The 23,763-nt window shown below is 51.2% G+C and overlaps 1 long non-coding RNA gene across 3 annotated transcripts in view; it reads left to right on the top strand.

Annotated features, from left to right (window-relative positions):
- Positions 1-6,677, top strand: part of LOC120362796 (uncharacterized) — a 31,570-nt gene extending 24,893 nt beyond the window's left edge. For all 3 annotated transcript variants that reach the window (XR_005578608.2, XR_012513800.1, XR_012513798.1), the window contains one exon: positions 6,548-6,677. This is a non-coding gene — a long non-coding RNA (uncharacterized LOC120362796). The remainder of the gene's footprint in view (positions 1-6,547) is intronic.
- The last annotated feature ends 17,086 nt before the right edge of the window (positions 6,678-23,763 follow it).

Below are 23,763 nucleotides of genomic sequence, written 5' to 3'. Positions count from 1 at the left end.
CTCTCCACAGAGCTGCTTGAGTGTCCTGACAACATGGCAGCCACCTTCCCCCAAAGCAAGTGATCCAAGATACTCTGGTGGAAGTTGCAATGCCTTTTGTGACCTAGTCTCAGATTTCTTTTTCTGTCACTTCTGTGACATTCCTTTGATCCTATAAGCCACACCTGATTCAGTAGGGAGGAGACTACACAAAAATGTGACCACTGGGTCGGCATCTTGGAGTCTGTCTGCTGCCATCTGGGGCTGATATCACATGCAGTTAGAATAACTGAAACTCATCCAGCCCCAATTGTCTGGGACGCTCTGATTTATCTTTCAAAGCTGTGGCTGAAATGTTCCCCAGTGACCAATGACACTACTGACGGCCCCTGGCGGACCACACTGCTCTGTTCCCGGTGACCTCGCTGCCTTGATGCGTCCAGCCGGTCATTCCAATGTCACCTCTGGCTTTATGCTTGTGTGTTTGCACATCTGCTGTTAATTTAAATGAGACAAAGATCCTCACTCTCTTTGAATGCAGAGAAGACAGAGTTATGGGTTTTATTTTACCTTTTTTACAAAGGGAAAAGAGCGTGATGCATACTAACAATCCTCTGCTGGCTCAACAAAGATATCTTCTAAGTATGCCTTTGGAATTCAGAGCTGGATTACAGGCGTGATTACCAGATTTGAGAAGTAGGAGGTATGGTTATCTTGGGGGTGAAGGGAATGGGAATGAGGACTTCTGGGATGAGGGATGGGGATGGGCTCCTGGGAGACTAGGAATGTTCTTTTTTTTTTTTTTAATTTGGTTGCAGGATAACTGATGTGTCCATTTGGAATTAATTCATCAAGCTGTACACTTCTGAAACGTGGTGTCTTTTTGTTTGTTTTTGAGACAGTCTCATTCTGTCACCAGGCTGGAGTGCAGTGGCGTGATCTCGGCTCACTCAACCTCCGCCTGCTGGGTTCAAGCAATTCTCCTGCCTCAGCCTCCCGAGTAGCTGAAACTACAGGCACGCGCCACCACGCCCAGCTAATTTTTGTATTTTTAGTAGAGACGGTGTTTCACCATGTTGGCCAGGATGGTCTCGATCCCTTGACCTCGTGATCCGCCTGCCTCGGCCTCCCAAAGTGCTGGGCTTACAGGCTTGAGCCACCGCGCCCGGCCTTTTCTTTTCTTTTCTTTTCTTTTTTGAGACAGAGTCTCACTCTGTCACCGAGGCTGGAGTGCAGTGGTGCAATCTCAGCTCACTGCAGCCTCTGCCTCCCGGTTCAAGCACTTCTCCTGCCTCAGCCGCCTATGTAGCTGGGATTACAGGCGTGTGCTGTCTGATGTTCGTGCAGTATAACCCAATAAAAACTATAAAAGAATGTAATTGACTGGAAAACAAATAAGATAACAATTTAGAGTCAAAGACTTTTTAGGAACAGAATTATCCAGTGGTTAAGAGCCTGGGCTCGGCCGGGCGAGGTGGCTCACACCTGTAATCCTACTACTTTGGGAGGCCGAGGTGGATGGATCACCTGAGGTCAGGAGTTCAAGACCAGCCTGACCATCATGGTGAAACCCCATCTTTAAAACAAACAAACAAACAAAAAAAAAAGAGCCTGGGCTGTCTATATTTGAATCCCAGCATGCCTCCAAGGCTGGGTAGCTTTGGGTAAGTTACTCAACTTCTCTGTCCCTCAAGTTGTATGAAATGAAGGTAACACCTACGTCCACCTTCAACAATGAGAAACCAGAAATATGATTAAGAATTGAGTTTAAAACTGGGTGTGGTGGTTCACACTTGTAATCTCAGTACTCTGAGAGGCTGAGGCAGGAGGATCACTTAATTCCAAGGGTTTGAGACCAGCCTGGGCAACATCGTGAGACTCCCATCTGTATAAATTTTTTTTTTTTTTTTTTTTTTTTTTTTTTTTTTTTTTTAATGAGCAGGGTGTGGTGGCATGCACCTGAGGTCCCAGCTATTCGAGAAGCTGAGGCAGGAGGATCACTTCAGCCCAGGAGGTAGAGTCTAGTGAGCTATGATTGTGCCACTGCACTCCAGCCTGGGCCACAGAGTGAGGAAAAACTGTGTTTTGAATTCCTGACATCAGGTGATCCGCCGGCCTCAGCCTCCCAAAGTGCTGGGATTACAGGTGTGAGCCACTGGGCACAGCCTAAGGAAGACTGATTTAACATTCTAGGAAGAGGTCGGGTGCTGTGTCTCACCCCTGTAATCACAGCACTTTGGGAGGCTGAGGTGGGTGGATCACCTGAGATCGGGAGTTCGATACCAGCCTGACCAGCATGGAGAAACCCATCTGTACTAAAAATACAAAAATTAGCTGGGTGGGCATGGTGGCACTCACCTGTAATCCCAGCTACTCTGGAGGCTGAGGCAGGAGAATCACTTGAACACAGGAGACAGAGATTGCAGTGAGCCAAGATCAAGCCACTGCACTGGGTAAGAAATCGAGACTCCGTCTCAAAAAAATAAATAAATAAAAATAAAAAGCAGAGCCGGGCACGGTGGCTCAAGCCTGTAATCCCAGCACTTTGGGAGGCCGAGGCGGGTGGATCACGAGGTCGAGAGATCGAGACCATCCTGGTCAACATGGTGAAACCCCGTCTCTACTAAAAATACAAAAAATTAGCTGGGCATGGTGGCACGTGCCTGTAATCCCAGCTACTCGGGAGGCTGAGGCAGGAGAATTGCCTGAACCCAGGAGGCAGAGGTTGCGGTGAGCCGAGATCGCGCCATTGCACTCAAGCCTGGGTAACAAGAGTGAAACTCCGTCTCAAAAATAAATAAATAAAAAATAAAAAAGAAGAACTGTTGATGCCAATAAATAACAAATAAGGAAGGCTGGGAGCAGTGGCTCATGCCTGTAATCCCAGCACTTTGAGAGGCCGATGTGGGTGGATCACCTGAGGTCGGGAGTTCAAGACCAGCCTGGCCAACATGGTGGTTGTCTGTCTCTATCAAAAATACAAACATTAGCCCTGGTCAGGTGCAGTGGGTCACGCCTATAATCCCAGCACTTTGCGAGGCTGAGGCAGGCAGATCACTTGAGGTTGGGAGTTCGAGACCATCATGACCGACATGGAGAAACCCCTGTCTCTACTAAAAAATACAAAATTATCCAGGCATGGTGGCGCACACCTGTATGGGAGGCTGAGGCGGGAGAATCGCTTCAACCCGGGAGGCAGAGGTTGCAGTGAGCCCAGATCACACCACTGCACTCTAGCCTGGGCAACAGAGCGAGACTCTGTCTCAAAACCAAAAGGAAAAGAGAGGAAAGGGGAAAGGAAAATGACGTCTCCGAGAGCAGGGCTTCCGTCTGCCTTGCTCAGTCCTGTCTCCCAGCCCCTAGAAGACAGCATGCCACATAGCAGGTGCTCAAGAAACTATTTGTGGACTCAATGAGTGAATACATAAATGAAAATGAGAGTCAACTCTTCACTTACCAAATTAGCAAAGCTCTCTAAAAGGCTTAAATTCAGTGCCAGTGAGGATGCCGTGAGTGTGAATGAGTGGAGATTATTTTAACTTTTCTAGATGCCAGCTTGGTACTCTTACTGAGTAATTCCATTTCTGGGACTTGTTCTAAGGAAATAATATAAGATGCGCACAAAAGCTTCTGCACGAAGATTTTCTCTATAGCACTATTTGTAACAGCCAAAGTAATACAAATAGCCTTAATATTTGTATCATAAACTTTTTGTTTGGTTGAGACAGAGTTTTGCTCGTATCGCCTGGGCTGGAGTGCAGTGGCATGATCTTGTCTCACAGCAACTCTGCCTCCCAGGTTCAAGCGATTCTCCTGCCTCAGTCTCCTGAGTAGCTGGGGTTACAGGCATGTGCCACCACACCCGGCTGATTTTGTATTTTTAGTAGAGACGGGGTTTCTCCGGGTTGGTCAGGCTGGTCTCAAACTCCTGACCTCAGGTGATCCGCCCGCCTTGCCCTCTCACAGTGCTGGGATTACAGGCATGAGCCACTGCTCCCGGCAATAAACTTTATATATTTCTAACAATAAGGTCTAGAGAAAGGCTTTCTAAACTACAGATCAGCAATATTGTAGAATATCATGTAATTATTTTAGATAAAATTTTAAAAAGTTTTATGACAAATTAAGTAGAAATACGCAGGGCCTGGCATGGTGGGTTACCCTTGTAATCCCAGCACTGTGGGAGGCCAAGGCAGATGCATCGCCTGAGGTCAGGAGTTCAAGACCAGCCTGGCCAACATGGCGAAACCTCATCTGTACTAAAAATACAAAAATTAGTTAGGTGTGGTAGTGGGCACCTTAATCCCAGCTACTAGTGGAGCTGAGTCAGGAGAATCGCTTCAACCCAGGAGGCAGCAGTTGCAGTGAACTGAGATCATACCACTGCACTTCAGCCTGGGTGACAGAGTGACACTCAATCTCAAAAATAAAGTAAAATAAAAAGTAGAAAAATGCAGGATGCAAAAGTGCTTCCGATAATGTACCCTCAACACAAAACAGAGAAAACCTACTTGTAACTTTAAGATTACAAGTAATCTTGCTTGTAATGGGTTGGGTGCAGGCCGGGTGTAGTGACTCACGCCTGTAATCCAAACACTTTGGAGGCCAAGGCGGGCGGATCACCTGAGGTCGGGAGTTCAAGACCAGCCTGACCAACATGGTGAAACCCCGTCTTTTAAAAAAAGGAAAAAAAAAAAAAAATAGGTTGGGTGCAGTGGCTCATGCCTGTAATCCCAGCACTTTAGGAGGCCGAGGCAGGTGGATCACCTGAGGTCAGGAGTTGGAGACCAGCCTGACCAACGTGGTGAAACCTCGTTTCTACTAAAAGTACAAAATTAGCTGAGTGTGATGGCTCATGCCTGTAATCCCAGCTACTCTAGAAGCTGAGGCAGGAGAATCGTTTGAACCCAGGAGGCGGAGGTTGCGGCAAGCCGAGATCACACCACTGTACTCCAGCCTGGGTGACAGAGCCAGACTCTGTCTCAAAAAAAAAAAAAAAAAAAAGTTACAAGGAAGGATTGAGAGCAAATAATGGTGACAGAATTGCCAGTGGTGTTTCTTTTTGTCTTTTGCTTATCTGTCATTTTCAAACTTTCTATGTAAACATGGATGCGATTTTTCTTTTTTTGTAAAGTGGGAAGAAAAAAAAATGATCTTCAGAAAAAACAGTTTACCTCCTCGGACCCATCAGGGATTGCAGTCCTGGAGATGGGTCCAAAACGCAGAGATGCCTGTCTGCAGCATGGTTACCCCAACAAGGACTTGCAGAAGGACCAGAGGTTCACTAATAGGGAATTGGGGGAGTAGGTTAAACAGGCCCCTGAAGAACCTTAGGCAGTTGTTAAAAATTATGTTTATGAAGGCTGGGCACAGTGGTTCACTCCTGTAATCCTAACACTTTGGAAAGCCGAGGTGGGCAGATCACCAGAGGTCGGGAGTTGGAGACCAGCCTGACCAACATGGAGAAACCCCGTCTCTACTTAAAAAAAAAAAAAAAAATCAGCCAGGCACGGTGGCACATGCCTGTAATCTCAGCTACCTAGGAGGCTGAGGCAGGAGGATGGCTTGATCCTGCAAGGCGGAGGCTGCGGTGAGCCGAGATTGCGCCATTGCACTCCAGCCTGGGCAACCAGAGCGAGACCCCTTCTCAAAAAAAAAAAAAAAAAAAAAAAAATCAGTCGGGTGTAGTCGTGCACACCAGCTAATCAGGAGGCTGAGGCAGGAGAATTGCTTGAGCCCAGAAAGTGGAGGTTGCAGTGAACCCAGACTGTGCCACTGCACTCCAGCCTGGGCAACAGAGAGGGACTCTGTCTCAAAACAAAGCAAAAACAATGTTTCTGAAGAGCTTGGAGCACCATGGCAAGAGCTTATTTGTGTATAAAATCACGTGTAGGGCCCGACACGGTGGCTTATGCCTGTAATCCTAGCAGTTTGGGAGGCCAAGGCAGGTGGATCACGTGAGTTCAGGAGTTTGAGACCAGCCTGACCAGCATGGTGAAACTCCATCTCTACTAAAAATACAAAAATTAGCTGGGTGTGGTGGCACATGCCTGTAATCCAGCTACTAGGGAGGCTGAGGTAGGAGAATCGCTTGAACCTGGGAGATGGAGGTTGCAGTGAGCCAAGATCATAGCATTGCACTCCAGCCTGCCAACAGAGCGAGACTCTATCTCAAAAAAAAAAAAAAAAAAAATCATGTGTATTACAGCAAGATATGAAATGATATATGATCATCTGTTGAAATCCATGGGAGACTGGTTCCAGGACCTCTTACAGATACCAAAGCCTGAGGATGCTCAGGTCCCTGATATAAAACAGCGTAGTGTTTGCACAGAACCTGTACCTATCCTCACGTATATTTTATTGATTGAGTGATTGAGGTAAAGTCTTGCTCTGTCATCCAAGCTGGAGTGCAGTGGCGCAATCTCGGCTCACTGCAACCTCCACCTCCCTGGTTCAAGTGATTCTCCTGCCTCAGATTCCTGGGTAGCTAGCTGGTGGGCACCACCATGCCTGGCCAATTTTTGTATTTTGTATTTTATTATTTGTTTATTTATTTATTTTTTAGATGGAGTTTCGCTCTTGTAGCCCAGGCTGGAGTGCAATGCTGCAGCCCCAGCTCACTGCAACCCCCGCCTCCTGGGATCAAGCAATTCTCCTGCCTCAGCCTCCCAAGTAACTGGGATTACAGGTAAGCACCACCATGCTGGGCTAATTTTTGTATTTATACTAGACACGGGGATTCACCATGCTACCAGGCTGGTTGTGAACTCCTGACTTCAGGTGATCTACCCACCTTGGCCTCCCAAAGTGCTGGGATTACATGTGCACACCACCACACCCGGCTAATTTTTACATTTTTAGTAGAAACGGAGTTTCACCATGTTGACCAGACTGGTCTCGAACTCCTGACCTCAAGTGATTCACCCTCCTCAGCCTCCCAAAGTGCTGGGATTACAGGGAAAAGCCACCTCGCACAGCCTCCTCTTATATATTTTAAATCATCTTCACATTACTTGGAATGCCTAATGCAGTGCAAATACTAAGTTAATAGTTGTTCTACTGTATTGCTTAGGGAATAATGACAAGAAAAATAGTCTGTACACATTTAGTACAGACAACATTTTTTTCACGAATATTTTTGATTCACTGTTGGTGGAATCCATGGATGTAGAAACCCACGGAACTGGTACGCGGTAGCACCTCCTCTCTCTCACACTATATATAGAGAGGGGATTTTATTTATATATGTCAACGTAGTGGAAATGTAAGTTTTCATATATACATGTGAAACTGGTAGGACAACAACGGGATGCTAACCACACAATTTCACAAAGATAAACCCTGGAAACCCTGGAAATAGACGTGTCAGAACGCTGTCACTGGTGGGAGAAACGTGGCTGCTGCAGGGGGGACATACGCTCATCTGTGGGATGTGTCTCCTCAGAGTTTTTGTCTGTACGTTTTCCTCACATATTTATTTATTTATTTATTTTTAATTAATTAATTAATTTTTTTTTTTTGAGACAGTCTTGCTCTGTCACCCAGGCTAGAGTGCAGTGGCATGATCTCGGCTCACCGCAACCTCCACCTCCCAGGCTCAAGAGATTATCATGCCTCAGCCCCACTAGTAGCTGGAACCACAGGCACTGGCCACCACGCCAGGCTAATTTATATATTTTATTTTATTTTATTTTATTTTATTTTATTGAGACAGAACCTTGCTCTGTCACCCAGGCTGAAGCGTAATGGCGCAATCTCGGCTCACTGTAAGCTCCACCTCCCGGGTTCAAGCAGTTCTCTGCCTCAGCCTCCTGAAGCGCTGAAATGACAGGCGCCTGCCTCCATGCCCGGCTAATTTTTTGATTTTGTAGTGGCGAGATCTCACTATGTTGTCCAGGCTGGTCTCCCATTTCTGGCCTCAAGCGATCCTCCCACCTTGGCCTCCCAAAATGCTGGGATTACAGGTGTGAGCCACCTCACCTGGGCTCGGTTTGATCACTTTACTCAGCTGCATTGGCCAGGCACTGATGACTAGTCCCAGCTACTTAGGAGGCTGAGGCAGGAGAATCACTTGAACCTGGGAGGCAAAGGTTGCAGTGAGCCGAGATCCTGCCATTGCACTCCAGCCTGGAAACATCAAGACTCTGCCTCAGAAGAAAAAAAAAATCGGCTACATTGCATGTCCGAGAATGGCTGCGTCTTGGTTTATTTCATTTTTCCCTTGTGAGTGGCATCTGGTCTGTTTCCAGCTTCTTTCCCATGGTCAGCATAAATAGCCCTGCAGTGAAGATCGCCGAGTTCGTGTTCACGTGTGCCTCTAGGGAGATTTGGAGATGTGGAAATTCAGGAACCAAAGGGCCCCATATCAAATGTCAGCAGACCTGCCCCGTGGCCTCCACAGAGACTGCACGCCCTCCTCTCCCACTATTTTGCTATTGTCAGGTTTTCCATTTTGAACCTGTATTCTTTTTTTTTTTCTTCCTTTTTTTAGGGGGTGGCGGGGGGACGGAGTTTCCCTCTTGTCACCCAGGCTGGAGTGCAATGACACCTTCTCGGCTCAAGCCACCTCCGCCTCCTGGGTTCAAGAGATTCTCCTGCCTCAGCCTCCCGAGTGGCTGGGATTACCGGCATGCACCACCATGCCCAGCTAATTCTTTGTAATTTTAGTAGAGACCAGGTTTCTCCATGTTGGTCAGGCTGGTCTCCAACCCCCACCCTCAGGGGATCCGCTCACTGCCTCAACCTCCCAAAGTGCTGGGATACAGGCTCGAGCCACTGTGCCTGGCCAGTATTTTTCTTATCTATTTATTTATTTATTATTAGTTTTTGAGACAAAGTCTTACTCGGTTGCCCAGGCTGGAGTACAGTGGCTCCAAGGGCGGGGAGGAGCAGTGATGGTCACGTCCTGGCATTTGGTGCGCAGCTGGGGGCAGAGTCCAGGGGGTCAGTGCCAAGCCCACGCCAGAACCTTCTGGGCCAGCAGTTCTGGGCCAGTGGGCACCCACCTGGAGCCTACATGGCTCATTTGGGAAATGAAGCTGATCTAGTCTATTTCAGGGAGTTCATTTATTAATTCCCTCATTGATTCGAGAAATATTGACTGAGCATCTCCCATCTGCCAGGCACGGTTCCAAGTACTAGGCCACCACTGGGGACAGAAACTCGCCCCCACGGGCTGATGCTTCAGGGGCACAGCTGGGACCACAGCAGCTCGGACGGGGCGGGAGCCCTCGGGAGGGAGGGAGAGGGCAGAGCGGGGTGGGGGGGGATGGCGGGGGACAGATAACAGGAGGGGACTGAGATGTACAGGGGTCAGAGACCTTGAGAGACACGACAGAGATACACAGAGGGCAGAGACAGGGGTCAGAGACCTTGAGAGACATGACAGAGATACACAGAGGGCAGAGACAGAGACACACAGAAGGGTCAGAGACAGGGAGAGACACAGATATGAGACAACTGCCGGATATGGTTGGGTGTGAGAGTTTGAAGGCCACAGCTCTGGTTCAAATCCCAGCTCCAGCGCCTCCCCGCTGTGGGGCCTGAAGCCAGGCTCACAGGCTCATCTTGCCTTGGTTTCCCCATCTGCAAATGGCGCCCATTTCCTCGGGCTGTTGTGAGGACTGAGGAAGACGCTTCTCGGCTGCGGGGTGGTGGAGGATCTGGTGCAGTGGGCTCAGCAGAGACGGGGCTCCCTTCCGTTCTGCCCCCACCCCAAATCCGGGCCCTCCGCTGCTGAGAAATGCTGAGTGATGCTAAAATATATTGTTTGCTAAGAAGAACGGTGGCGAGGGAAGCCTGGCTGCTCCCCCAGGGGAAAACTGCTTGGGGCATTCTAAAGTAGCAGAACGGTGTCTGCATATCATATACTAGTTAAAACAAACTTTTTTTTTTTTTTTTTTTGAGAGAGAGTCCCGCTCTGTTGCCACACTGGAGTGCAGAAAAACTGGGACCCAGAGAGGGACAGGGACAGCCCAGGAATCCCCACTGGTGACAGCACAGCCGGGTCCTCACAAATCCAGCTCACCACAACCTCCGCCTCCTGGGTTCAAGCAATTCTCCTGCCTCAGCCTCCTGAGTAGCTGGGATTACAGGCATGTGCCACCATGCCCGACTAATTTTTTGTATTTTTAGTAGAGACAGGGTTTCACCATGTTAGCCAGGATGGTCTTAATCTCTTTTTTTTTTTTTTTTTAAATAAGAAATTTTTTCAGGAGAGAGCTGGAGTGGGTCTCGATCGCTTCACTTTGTGATCCGCCCGCCTCGGCCTCCCAAAGTGCTGGGATTACAGGTGTGAGCCACCCAGCCCAGCCCAAAACAATTATTTAAGCACGGGCTCCGTGGCCCTGCCCGGGCTCCCCCGTGGAGAAAGCTTTCAGGCTTGTCCTTGATCAGTGCTAAGCAGGCACAGGCTGCCCACCTGGTTCATCCTGGTTCTATGAGAAGACGCCGAACACCTGCTGTTAACAGTCATCACCTGTTCAGTGAGAATAACCACGTGGGTCAGCGTCTGCTCGAGACCCTCGCCCAGAGTGCTGGCAGCCCGAGACTCAGCTCTGAAGGCTGTCGGTCCCCCCGGATAGCCCCACTTTGCCCTTCTATCTGGTGCGCCGCCTGGGTGGGCGTCTCTACGGCCGAGCTGCACTCAGTACTCCCGGCTATTGGTCTCTGACCCCCCAGACTCCTGGAGTCTGGCCACGAAGCCCATGTCCCCACGAGTGGTGGCAGGTGCCTGTAATCCCAGCTACTCAGGAGGCCGAGACATGAGAATTGCTCGAAGCCGGGAGGTGGAGGTTGCAGTGAGCTGAGATCCCGCCACAGCCCTGCAGCCCGGGTGACAGAGGGAGACTCCATCTCAAAAACAAACCCCAAAACAAAAACATCTTCTGAGCAGATACGTCTAGAAAGGAAATGTGTCCCCATCACCGTCCTCCTACCCACTGGGGTAACCATACAAATATTTTGGTGGAATCTTTCTAGAAATGTATCCATATCTGTAGCTGCTTGGGAGGAAGCTACTTAAGAGGCTGAAGTGGGAGGATTGCTTGAGCCCAGGAATTCAAGAGCAGCCTGGGCTGTATAGTGAGACTACATCTCCAAATAATAATAATAATAATAAAAATAAAAACACTACTTAGAATCGTATTTAGGGTGGGCGTGGTGGCTCACACCTGTAATTCCAGCACCTTGGGAGGCTGAGGTAGGCGGATCACTTGAGACCAGGAGTTCAAGACCAGCCTGGCCAACATGGTAAAACCCATCTCTTCTAAAACACATAGAAAAAATTAGCTGGGCATGGTGGTGCATGCCTATAATGCCAGCTACTTAGGAAGGTGAAGCATGAGAATTGCTCGAACCTGGGAGGTAGAAGTTGCAGTGACCTGAGAGCGTACCACTGCACTTCAGCCTGGGCGACAGAGCGAGACTCTGCCTTAAAAATAAGCCAAAGGATGGGCGCAGTGGCTCATGCCTGTAATCCCAGCACTTTGAGAGACCCAGGCAGTGGATCACGAAGTCAGAATATTGACACCATCCTGGCAAACATGGTGAAACCCCATCTCTACTAAAATACAAAACAGCGCGTGCCTGTAGTCCCAGCTACTCGGGAGGCTGAGGCAGGGGAATCACTTGAACCTGGAAGGTGGAGGTTGCAGTGAGCCGAGATCACGTCACCGCACTCCAGCCTGGTGGGGTGGCACCACTGGACTCCAGCCTGGCGACAGAGCAAGACTCTGTCTCAAAAGGAAAAAAAAGGCCGGGTGTGGTGGCTCACGCCTGTAATCCAAGCACTTTGGAGGCAAAGGCGGGCAGATCACCTGAGGTCAGGAGTTCAAGACCAGCCTGACTCACATGGTGAAACCCTGTCTTAAAAAAGAAAAAAAAAATTGAAGAAAAAAAAAATCTGTCCTGGAAGTTCTGATGCCCAGCCTTTAGTGGGGACTACTGGCCCAGAGCTACTGTTCATAGACCAGGCTGGAGTGCAGTGTGTGATCTTGGCTCACTGTAACCTCCGCCTCCTAGGTTCAAGGGACTCTCCTGCCTCAGACTTCTGATTGGCTAGGATTACAGGTATGCACCACCATGCCCAGCTAATTTTTATACTTTTAGTAGAGATGGGGTTTCACCACGTTGGCCAGGCTGGTCTCGAACTCCTGACCTCGTGATCCGCCCACCTCAGCTTCCCAAAGTGCTGGGATTACAGGCGTGAGCCAGTGCGCCCAGCCAAAATGTTTTATCCTTGAATCCAGTTCATGCCTCCATCAGAAGCCCAGGCCACTGAGTTCTAGTCCCAGCACCGCCCTCCACCAGCTTTGACTTGGGCAAGTGACGTCAGTGCTGTGTGTGGGGGTTTTCTCATTGGTAAGGTGGAGATAGTAATGTTGTCTACTCATAAGATCATCATGAGGCTGAAATGTGTAGCTGTGCAGACCTCTTGGCACCGTGCCAGCTACGGAGTATAGGCTATGAAAGTGTTTGACAAATAGAATAAAAGCGATGGCTGGGTGCCTGTAAATCAAAGCACTTTAGAAAGCCAAGACAGGTCAGGAGTTCAAGACCAGCCTGGGCAACATGGTGAAATCCCGTCTCTACTAAAAATACAAAAATTAGCTGGGCATGGTGGCACATGCCTGTAGTCCCAGCTACTGGAGAGGCTGAGGCAGGAGAATCGTTTGAACCCAGGAGGTGGAGGTTGCAGTGAGGCGAGATCCAGCCACTGCACTCTAGCCTGGGCGACAAGAGCGAGACTATCTGGGCAGGAAAAAAATACAATATGTAGCCAGGTGTGGTAGTTTACACCTGTAATCCCAGCTACTCAGGAGGCTGAGGCAGGAATATCGCTTGAACCTGGGAAGCAGAGGTTGCAGTGGGCTGAGATGGTGCTATTGCACTCCAGCCTGAGCAACAAGGCTGAAACTCTGTCTCAACAAAAAAATAAATAAAAAATAAAAAATTAGCTCGGCATAGGGGCACATGCCTGTAATCCCAGCTATTCAGGAGACTGAGAAGAGAGATTCACTTGCACCCAGGAGGCAGAGGTGGCAGTGAGCTGAGATTGCACCACTGCACTCCAGGCTGGGAGACAGAGCGAGTGAGGCTGCCTCAAAAAAAAAAAGATCCTCCATCACATCTACAGTGGGAGGTGACGTGTTCGAAGGTTCTGGGGTTAGGACCTGAACATCTCCGGGCACTGTTCTCTCCACCGCCGTCCATTCTCCCTTTTATTCACTGCTGCGTCCCCCACCTGGAGCGGTGCCAGGCACACAGCAGGTGCGGGGGAGGAGCCGGAGGAAAGAACGTGCATGCATGGGACCCGGACCCGGAGCCGGAAGGGCCGGTGCCTGTGTCACGGAGCCTGTTTTCCGGGACTGAGGCCCCTGGAGGAAGTGGGGGCAGTGCCCTGGCCCGGGGCAGGAGGAGGAACGGAACAGGGATGAGCAGGATGGGGTTGGGAGGCGGAAAGATGAAGCAGGGATTGGGGCGTCCTGTTCTCCCACGTCATCCCACCTCCTCCCCACCCGTGCGCCACCCTCGGGCTGGGCCCAGGCTCTCTGAAGCCACAGCAGGGAAGGGAGAGCATGGGAGGGCATGGGGGATGCCCGACTGGCACAGCTGGTTTGGCTGGTCCTGACGTTTGACAGGAGAGTGCCAGGGACAGCTGAGGATGGTGCTGGGAGCATCCCAGGCCCAAAAGACACAGGGTAGGAGCGGCTACCTCGCTCACTGTGACCCTGTGGACCCCCAGACCCCTCACTTGGCTCAAACTGTCCCAGCCCAGGGGACCAGAAACCCAACCTCCCTGACCCCCAGCCCTAGTCCCTCCTCCCTTAGACCCAGGGGTCCAGACCCCAGCCCCTCCTCCCACAGACCCAGGGGTCCAGGCCCCCAGCCCCTCCTCCCTCAGACCTAGGGGTCCAGCCTCCAGCTCTGGCTCCCTGACACATTGTCACTACGGTGGGACCCCTGCTCTGTGTGCACCTGCCTCCCTCCTCACCCTGTTCTCTTTTTGTGACTGTGCAGCCAGTAAGGACCCAGGCTCCGGCTTCCAGCCCCCACCCACTCCCCCACCAGCTTCCCTCCCCAGGTCCCTGTCACCTCGGGGACCCAGAAGCCAGCAGTCTGAGCCACCCCCTCCCCGGAGAGGAGCCCAGGCGTGGTGTGGGCCCGCCCCCACGTGGCCTCCAGCCCAGGCTCAGCCCCGCTCAGGGCAGGCGGGGCCTGAGTGTGAGTGTGTGGGGTGGGGCGGGCGGTGGTATCGGCCCCGGGGCCCTGTGCAGGCACATCGTGGAGATGGAGTAATCGGGGTGGGGAGCAGACAAGGAGGTTTCGCTGCACCCCAAGATGAACCAGCTGATTAGAGGGAAGGCTGGGGGGAGTCAGCGTGGCTTTGAGGTGTCAGCTGCAGCCACCCACCCCACCCACCTACCTGAAGTTGCCTCCTCAAAGCCCCATGGCATGGGCTTAGAAACGGGGTGTCCTCCACCCGTAACTGGCCCCCCACCCCCTTCCCCAGGTCCGGGTGTCTAAATGTCCCATTTTCTTCTGTCTGGGTCACCGGGGTCCAGCCCAGGCCCCTCCTCCATCAAACCCAGGAGTCCAGGCCCCCAGCCCTGGACCGTGTCCCTCCCCACCTCATTCCAGGTTCCTCCTAAAAACCTTCCTGACTTGGGATTTGGGTGCCCCGCCCCCAGCCCCTGCCCCCTCGGGAACCCAGCCTCTAAGCAGACAGGGCTGGCTGTCCTCCCGCTCCCAGAACTCCCGGCAATGACTCGCTTTTAATGGAAAGGTCGGGCTCTGGAGGTGACAATGGCCTCGATTCTGTGCAAACGTGACCTCATGACCCAGTGACCTCCCTTTGCCCATGTCTGTGTTCCAAGAGCAAAATGGCACATCTCAGGGCTTTTGGGGGAAGACACCCTTCCCCAGAGAGGAATCGTTCCACGGTGGGGGTCCCCTGCTCTCCAGCCTCAGCCCATTGGCGAGGACACTTCCAATCCCCGTTTGCAATTTGTCCCCAAGGCCCAGAACCGGAGGCAGCCTCTTCGTGGTCGGTGGCATGCAGGTACCGTGTTCATTGTCCTCTGGGTTTGTGAGGGTGGAGGGCGTGCCCTGACTGGCCTACCCCATCCCCACCTGCCACCCTCAAGCCCCCAGGGATGGGTGCGAGTGTCCCTGGGTGCCCTCACAGTCAGGCCCTACTCAGGAACCTGGCACTACCTCCCTCTCACCAGTACTGCCTCTTTGTTTGGGGGTTTTTGTTTTGTTTTTGATGTAGGGTCTCACTTGGCCACCCAGACTGGAGCGCAATGGTGCAATCATAGCTCACTGCAGCCTCAACCTCCTGGGCTCAAGCGATCCTCCCACCTCAGCCTCCCAAGTGGCTAGGACCACAGGTGCATGACCCCCCCATGCCCAGATAATTTTTTTTTTTTTGAGAGAGTTTCGCTCTTGTTGCCCAGGCTGGAGTGGAACGTTACTACCTTGGCTCACACAACCTCTGCCTTCCGGGTTTAAGCGATTCTCCTGCCTCAGCCCCCAAAGTAGCTAGAATTACAGGCATGCGTCACCATGCCCGGCTAATTTTGTGTTTTCAGTAGAGACAGGGTTTCTTCGTGTTGGTCAGGCTGGTCTCGAACTCCTGCCCTCAGGTGATCCACTGGCCTCAGGTGATCCACTGTCCTCAGCCTCCCGGAGTGCTGGGATTACAGGTGTGAGCCACCTCACCCAGCCTTGGGATTTTTGTTTTGTTTTTGACACAGGGTGTCACTCTGTCACCCAGGCTGGAGTGCAGTGGTGCAATCATAGCTCACTGCAGCCTTGACCTCCTGGGCTCAAGCCATCCTTCTACCTCGGGCTCCCTAGTAGCTAGGACCACGACACCATGTAGATAATTTTTAAATTTTTGGTAGAGACGACACCTTATAGCTCAGGCTGATCTCAAACTCCTGAGCTTAAACGATCCTCCTGCCTCAGTCTCCCAAAGTGTGGGGATTACAGACATGAGCCACTGAGCCCAGCCCCCAGAGGCCACCTCTTTGGCCAGGAGGAAACACCACGCAGCATCTTTCTGGCCTTGAGGCCTTTGTCCCTGCCAGGCCCTCTACCAAGATGCCTTTCCACTCAGGTCCCACTTACCGTCCTGGTGAGTCCCTCTGTCCTTGGCTTCGCCTACTGGGACATCTTTTTCCTGGGAAGTCACTCCTGGGTCTCCCCAGAAGGTCCTGGCCTCTACAGCCAGGGTACCAAGCACACAGAACTTAGCCCAAGCCAGCAGTCGATACAAATAGCCCCCAAGCCACACACCACAAGTTGCCACATTTTTTAAAAAAGCAAAAAGAAATAGGTAGCCAGGCACGATGGCTCACACCTGTAATACCAGCATTTTGGGAGGCTGAGGTGAGTGGATCATTTGAGGTCAGGAGTTCAAGACCAGTCTGACCAACATGGTGAAACCCTGTCTGTACTAAAAATACAAAAAAGCTAGCCAGGCATGGTGATGCACCTCTGTAGCCCCAGTTACTCTGGAGGCTGAGGCAGGAGAACTGCTTGAACCCAGGAGGCGGAGGTTGCAGAAAGCCATCACACAGATCACAACAGAGTGAGACTCTGGCTCAAAAACAAAAACAGGTAGGGCCGGGCTCGGTGGCTCAAGCCTGTAATCCCAGCACTTTGGGAGGCCGAGGCGGGTGGATCACAAGGTCAAGAGATCTAAACCATCCTGGTCAACATGGTGAAACCCCGTCTCTACTAAAAATACAAAAAAAATTAGCTGGGCATGGTGGCACGTGCCTGTAATCCCAGCAACTCAGGAGGCTGAGGCAGGAGAATTGCCTGAACCCAGGAGGCGGAGGTTGTGGTGAGCCGAGATCGCGCCATTGCACTCCAGCCTGGGTAACAAGAGCGAAACTCCGTCTCAAAAAAAAAAAAAAAAAAAAAAAAAAAAAAAAAAAAAAAACAGGTAAAATTAATTGTAGGTTTCTCCAGCTTTAAGACTGGAAGGGTCAGATGCAGTGGCTTACGCCTGTAATCCCAACACTTTGGGAGGCTGAGATGGGCAGATCACGAGGTCAGGAGTTTGAGACCAGCCTGGGCAACATGGTGAAACCCCGTCTATACTTAAAAAAAAAAAAAAAAAAAAAAAGCTGGGCACTGTGGTGGGAGCCTGTAAACCCAGCTACTTGGGAGGCTGAGGCAGGAGAATTGCTTGAACCCAGGAGATGTACACTGCAGTGAGCCAAGATCATGCCACTGCATTCCGGTCTGGGTGACTGTGCAAGACTTCATCTCGGGGGGAAAAAAAGCCTGGAAGGAAAAAATTTTTAAAAAAGGAATAGATTTTATTCAATTTGATACATTAAAAATATCACCACTTCAGCATGTAATTAATATAAAAATTACTTATGAAATGTTTTAAATGTTTTATATCTCAATTTTGACGCTCAGTTTCCAAAAGTTAAAATGGAGTTGTACCAAAGCATTAATGTCGTGTTTAAGGGGAAAGTATTTTAGGCTTTTTCTGTTTTTAAAGTTAAATTAATTAAAATGAAATAAAATGCAAAATTAGGCGGGGCGCGGTGGCTTATGCCTGTAATCCCAGCACTTTGGGAGGCTGAGGCGGGTGGATCATGAAGTCATGAGATCAAGACCATCCTGGCCAACATGGTGAAACCCTGTCTCTACTAAAAATACAGAAAAATAGCCTAGCATGATGGTGCACCTGTAATCCCAGCTACTTGGGAGGCTGAGGCAGGAGAATCACTTGAACCCAGGAGGTGGAGGTTGCAGTGAGCCACTGCACTCCAGCCTGGTGACAGCAAGACTCAGTTTAAAAACAAAAAAGAAAAAAATCACTTTGTCACGTGGCACATTTCTAGTGCTAAATAGCCACCTATGGCCAGTGGCTTCTGGGATGGACAGCTCAAGTCTAAGTCATTTACTTACCTGTCTTGTTTGTGGACACAATGCCAGAGACTGACCCAGAGGAAGCCTCTCCAGATAGTAGTTGGAGAAATAGATGATTGGATGCCTGGATGAATGGATGCATGGAGGGATGAGTGGGTGGATGGATGGATGGATGGGTGGATGGGTGAGTGGATGGGTGGACGGATGGATGGATGGTGGATGGATGGGTGGGTGGATGAGTGTATGAATGGGTGGGTGGGTGAGTGGATGGATAGATGGATGAGTGGGTGGATGGATGGACAGATGGGTGGATGGATGGGTGGGTGGATGAGTGGATGGATGGATGGATGGATGGATGGATGGATGGATGGATGAATGGGTGGATGGATGGATGGATGGATGAGTGGTTGGGTGGTTGGGTGGATGGATGGATGGATGAGTGGATGGGTGGGTGGGTGGATGGATGGATGAGTGGATGGGTGGGTGGGTGGATGGATGGATGGATGAGTGGATGGGTGGGTGGGTGGATGGATGGATGGCTTGATGGATGGAGGATCCATAGATGGATGCACAGATGGCTGGTTCAATGGATTGATGGCTGAGTGAATTAATGGAGGTCCACATGGATAGACGGATGGATAGAAGAATGGTTGAGTAGATGTTTGGATGGATGAATGGATAGTGATGAATGGATGGAGGGATAGATGGGTGTACGGGTGAATGGGTGATGGTGGGATGAACAAATGGCTGAATGAATGGAGGATCAGTGGATGGATGGATGATGCATGCAGGATGCATTGAAGGACAGATGGACAGGTGGCTGGTTGGATGGATGGATGGTGGGGGTTGTGAATTGAGGGTTGGGCGGAAGGATGATGAATGGATAGAAGGATGGTTATGTAGATGTCTGGATGGATGGATAGTGATGGATGGATGGATGGATGATGGTTGCATGAACAAATGGCTGAATGAATGGACGATGGATGGATAGATGGATGGTTGGGTGGCTAGGCGAATGGATGGAGGATGGACAGATGGATGATGGTTGGCTGGATAGATGGATGACTGGGCAGATGGGTGGAAGGATGGATGAATGGATGAAGAGGTGGATGCCTTGATGGCTGATGAATGGATGGAGGGATGGTTGGCTGTATGGATAGATGGATGTTGAATAGATGATTGGATACACGGTTGGTTGGGTGGCTGGATAACTGGCTGGGTGGATGGATGGATGATTGGGTGGATGGATGAATGGATGTATAATCCTTGCTCCTCTCACTCCCCATGACCAGCTGGCACTGGGTTTTCCACTTGCACTCTCCCACACTCTTCATCCTCCTGGTCTCATCCTTGTCTCCCAGGTGTCCACGCCCCTCAGACTCATTTCATTGGGATCCATGGTCCCCGCTAGTATCCCTGCACTCCCCTAACTGGCTAAGATGTCACTCTGGTGCCTTCTGGTTCCTCCTTGCCCCCTCTGTAGGAATCGGGACCCCTTGCCTTCCAGAATCAGGCTCTTCCATCTCCTCAGCTCCCTCCTCATTTTCCGCAGAGATTGAACGGACTACCATGACCTTCGTTCACTCCATCACATGGCCCTGTGACGATTCACTCCCTCCATCAATGGGCACTTATGGGGCATCTGCTCTATTCCAGGCTCTTCCCTTGGGAAACAACCGCAAATATGACACAGAACAAGCTCCTCTTTCATGGGGTTGACAGTCTCGTGGGGAGAGAGACAGTAAACAAGACAGAGAAAGCATTTAGGAGATCAGATGGTGACAAGTGCTATGGGAAAAAATAAAACAGGAGAGAGGAATGGAGAAGTTGGTGGGCAAGCTTGGGGGAGGTGACATTGGGCAGACTTGGATGAGGGGGACCGAAATTGCAACCACATGGCAGATGGGGGAACAGTGAGGGCAAAGGCCCTGGCTTCCCCATTTGGTCAATTTCTTGCCTAGGCTGTGCCTGAGTGGGCAAAGTGTGCCCCAGAGCTCCCAATGACCTGGGCATTCCCTTCCCCGTACTCTTCTCAACCCCCCAGCAGCACACAGAGCCAAGATAAAGAGTCATTGCATATAAAACAAAGGTGAGGCTGGGCGCGATGGCTCACACCTGTAATCCCAGCACTTCTGGGAGGCCAGGGCGGGTGAATCACAAGGTCAGGAGTTCAAGGCCAATCTGGCCAACATACTGCAACCCTGTCTCTACTAAAAATACAAAAATTAGCTGGGCGTGATGGTAGGCGCCTGTAATCCCAGCTACTCAGGAGGCTGAGGCAGAATTGCTTCAACCCAGGAGGTATAGGTTGCGGTGAGCCAAGATCGCGCCACTGCACTCCAGCCTGGGCAACAGAGCAAGACTCCGTCTTGAGGGAAAAAACAAAAAGGTGAAAGCCAGGTGTGGTTGCTGGCACCTGTAATCCCAATGCTTTGGGAGGCTGAGGCAGGCGGATCACATGAAGTCAGGAGTTCGAGACCAGCCTGACCAACATGGAGAAACCCCATCTCTACTAAAATCACAAAATTAGCCAGGCATGGTGTCACACACCTGTAGTCCCAGCTACTCAGGAGGCTGAGGCAGGAGAATTGTTTGAACCTGAGAGGCGGAGGTTGCAGTGAGCCGAGATTGCGCCATTGCACTCCAGCCTGGGTAACAAGAGCAAAACTCTTTCTAAAAAAAAAAATAAGGTGAAGGCAGCCCAGCCCAAGGCCAGGTGGGGTGTCACGGTTCAGTCCCACACCTCCGACATCAAGGGGTTCACTCAGCCTCAGAGGGGGAAGCCTGGCCCTCTCACCCTTCCACCCACCCTGCAGAGAGCCCTTTTTGCAGCTGGGAACATCAAGGCTTTACGCTGAAAGTAACGAGGCAGAACGTGAGGATGTGGACTCGATGGTGGCTGGGGGCAGGGGTGGGGCGCTCCCACAGCTCAGCCTCTTGGAGACGAGTCTTGGGGTGGTGAACTGAGAGATGGGATATCTCAGAACCCTCCTCTTCAGCTCACCCTCAGAGTGCAGGCGGGCAGTGCTGTGTGTCCTTGGGGAAGTCACGTTACCTCTCTGGGCCCCCTTTCTGCATCTGTTAGGTGAGTCTGACATCTTCCATCCCCTCACATATGCAACAATAATTGTTCAGTAAATTATTTTATTTCCTTTGGTTCTTTTTTTTTTGAGACAGAGTTTTGATCTTGTTGCCCAGGCTGGAGTGCAGTGGCGCGATCTTGGCTCATTGCAACCTCCGCCTCCTGGGTTCAAGCGATTCTCCTGCCTCAACCTCCTCCTGAGTAGCTGGGATTATAAGTGCCCACCACCACACCCAGCTAAGTTTTTGTATTTTTAGCAGAGATGGGGGTTTCACTATGTTGGCCAGGCTGGTCTTGAACCCCTGTCCTCCGGCGATCCACCTATCTCAGCCTCCCAAAGTGTTGGGATTACAGGCGTGAGCCACTGTGCCTGGCCTTGTTTTGGTTTTTTTGTTTTTGTTTTTGTTTTGTTTTTTTTGAGATGTGTCTCACTGTGTCACCCAGGCTGGAGACCAGTGGCTTGATCTCGGCTCACTGCAACCTCCACCTCCCCGGTTCAAGTGATTCTCCTGCGTCAGCCTCCCGAGCAGCTGGGACTACAGGCACACACCACCATGCCCAGCTACTCCTAGTGTTTTCTTTAGTAGACACGGGGTTTCACCATGTTGGCCAGGATGGTCTCAATCTCTTGGCCTCTTGATCCACCTGCCTCATCCTCCCGAAGCGCTGTGATTACAGGCATGAGCCACCACGCCTATCCTTTGGCTTTTATTTATTTTTAAGGCAGAGTCTCGCTCTGTTGCCCAGGCTGGAGTACAGTGGTACGATCTCAGCTCACTGCAACTTCTACCTCCCAGGTTCGAGCAATTCTCGTGCCTCACCTTCCTAAGTAGCTGGGATTATAGGCATGCACCACCATGCCCAGCTAATTTTTTCTATTTGTTTTAGTAGAGATGGGTTTTACCATGTTGGCCAGGCTGGTCTTGAACTCCTGGCCTCAAGTGATCCACCTACCTCAGCCTCCCAAGGTGCTGGAATTACAGGTGTGAGCCACCACGCCCACCCTAAATACGATTCTAAGTAATGTTTTTATTATTATTATTATTATTTTTTGGAGATGTAGTCTCACTATACGGCCCAGGCTGCTCTTGAATTCCTGGGCTCAAGCAATCCTCCCACTTCAGCCTCTTAAGTAGCTTCCTCCCAAGCAGCTACAGATATGGATACATTTCTAGAAAGATTCCACCAAAATATTTGTATGGTTACCCCAGTGGGTAGGAGGACGGTGATGGGGACACATTTCCTTTCTAGACGTATCTGCTCAGAAGATGTTTTTGTTTTGGGGTTTGTTTTTGAGATGGAGTCTCCCCCTGTCACCCGGGCTGCAGGGCTGTGGCGGGATCTCAGCTCACTGCAACCTCCACCTCCCGGCTTCGAGCAATTCTCATGTCTCGGCCTCCGGAGTAGCTGGGATTACAGGCACCTGCCACCACTCGTGGGGACATGGGCTTCGTGGCCAGACTCCAGGAGTCTGGGGGGTCAGAGACCAATAGCCGGGAGTACTGAGTGCAGCTCGGCCGTAGAGACGCCCACCCAGGCGGCGCACCAGATAGAAGAGCAAAGTGGGGCTATCCGGGGGGACCGACAGCCTTTAGAGCTGAGTCTCGGGCTGCCAGCACTCTGGGCGAGGGTCTCGAGCAGACGCTGACCCACGTGGTTATTCTCGCTGAACAGGTGATGACTGTTAACAGCAGGTGTTCGGCGTCTTCTCATAGAACCAGGATGAACCAGGTGGGCAGCCTGTGCCTGCTTAGCACTGATCAAGGACAAGCCGGAAAGCTTTCTCCACGGGGGAGCCCGGGCAGGGCCACGGAGCCCGTGCTTAAAGAATCATTGCAACCTGTGTATGACAGGCAGACACCGTTCTGCTACTTTAGAATGCCCCAAGCAGTTTTCCCCTGGGGGAGCAGCCAGGCTTCCCTCGCCACCGTTCTTCTTAGCAAACAATATATTTTAGCATCACTCAGCATTTCTCAGCAGCGGAGGGCCCGGGTTTGGGGTGGGGGCAGAACGGAAGGGAGCCCCGTCTCTGCTGAGCCCACTGCACCAGATCCTCCACCACCCCGCAGCCGAGAAGCGTCTTCCTCAGTCCTCACAACAGCCCGAGGAAATGGGCGCCATTTGCAGATGGGGAAACCAAGGCAAGATGAGCCTGTGAGCCTGGCTTCAGGCCCCACAGCGGGGAGGCGCTGGAGCTGGGATTTGAACCAGAGCTGTGGCCTTCAAACTCTCACACCCAACCATATCCGGCAGTTGTCTCATATCTGTGTCTCTCCCTGTCTCTGACCCTTCTGTGTGTCTCTGTCTCTGCCCTCTGTGTATCTCTGTCATGTCTCTCAAGGTCTCTGACCCCTGTCTCTGTCTCTGCCCTCTGTATATCTCTGTCATGTCTCTCAAGGTCTCTGACCCCTGTACATCTCAGTCCCCTCCTGTTATCTGTCCCCTGCCATCCCCCCACCCCGCTCTGCCCTCTCTCTCCCTCCCTCCCGAGGGCTCCCTGTGCCTCTGTCCCTGTGTCTGTTTCCAGGGTGCCCCTGAAGCATCAGCCCGTGAGGGCGAGTTTCTGTCTGTCCGTCCCCAGCAGTGGCCTAGTACTTGGAACCGTGCCTGGCAGATGGGAGATGCTCAGTCAATATTTCTCAAATGAATAGAGGAATGAATGAGCGATGAATGAATGAACTCCCTGAAACGGATGAGATCAGCTTCATTTCCCAAATGAGCCACGTGGGCTCCAGGTGGGAGCCCACAGGCCCAGAACTGCCGGCCTGTAAGGTGCCGGCATGGGCTTGGTGCTGACC

This window comes from Saimiri boliviensis, chromosome 14 (assembly GCF_048565385.1).
Source record: "Saimiri boliviensis isolate mSaiBol1 chromosome 14, mSaiBol1.pri, whole genome shotgun sequence".
Lineage (NCBI taxonomy): Eukaryota > Metazoa > Chordata > Mammalia > Primates > Cebidae > Saimiri > Saimiri boliviensis.
The sequence above is the reverse complement of the archived record's forward strand: the minus strand, read 5'-3'. Positions and strand labels throughout refer to the sequence as shown.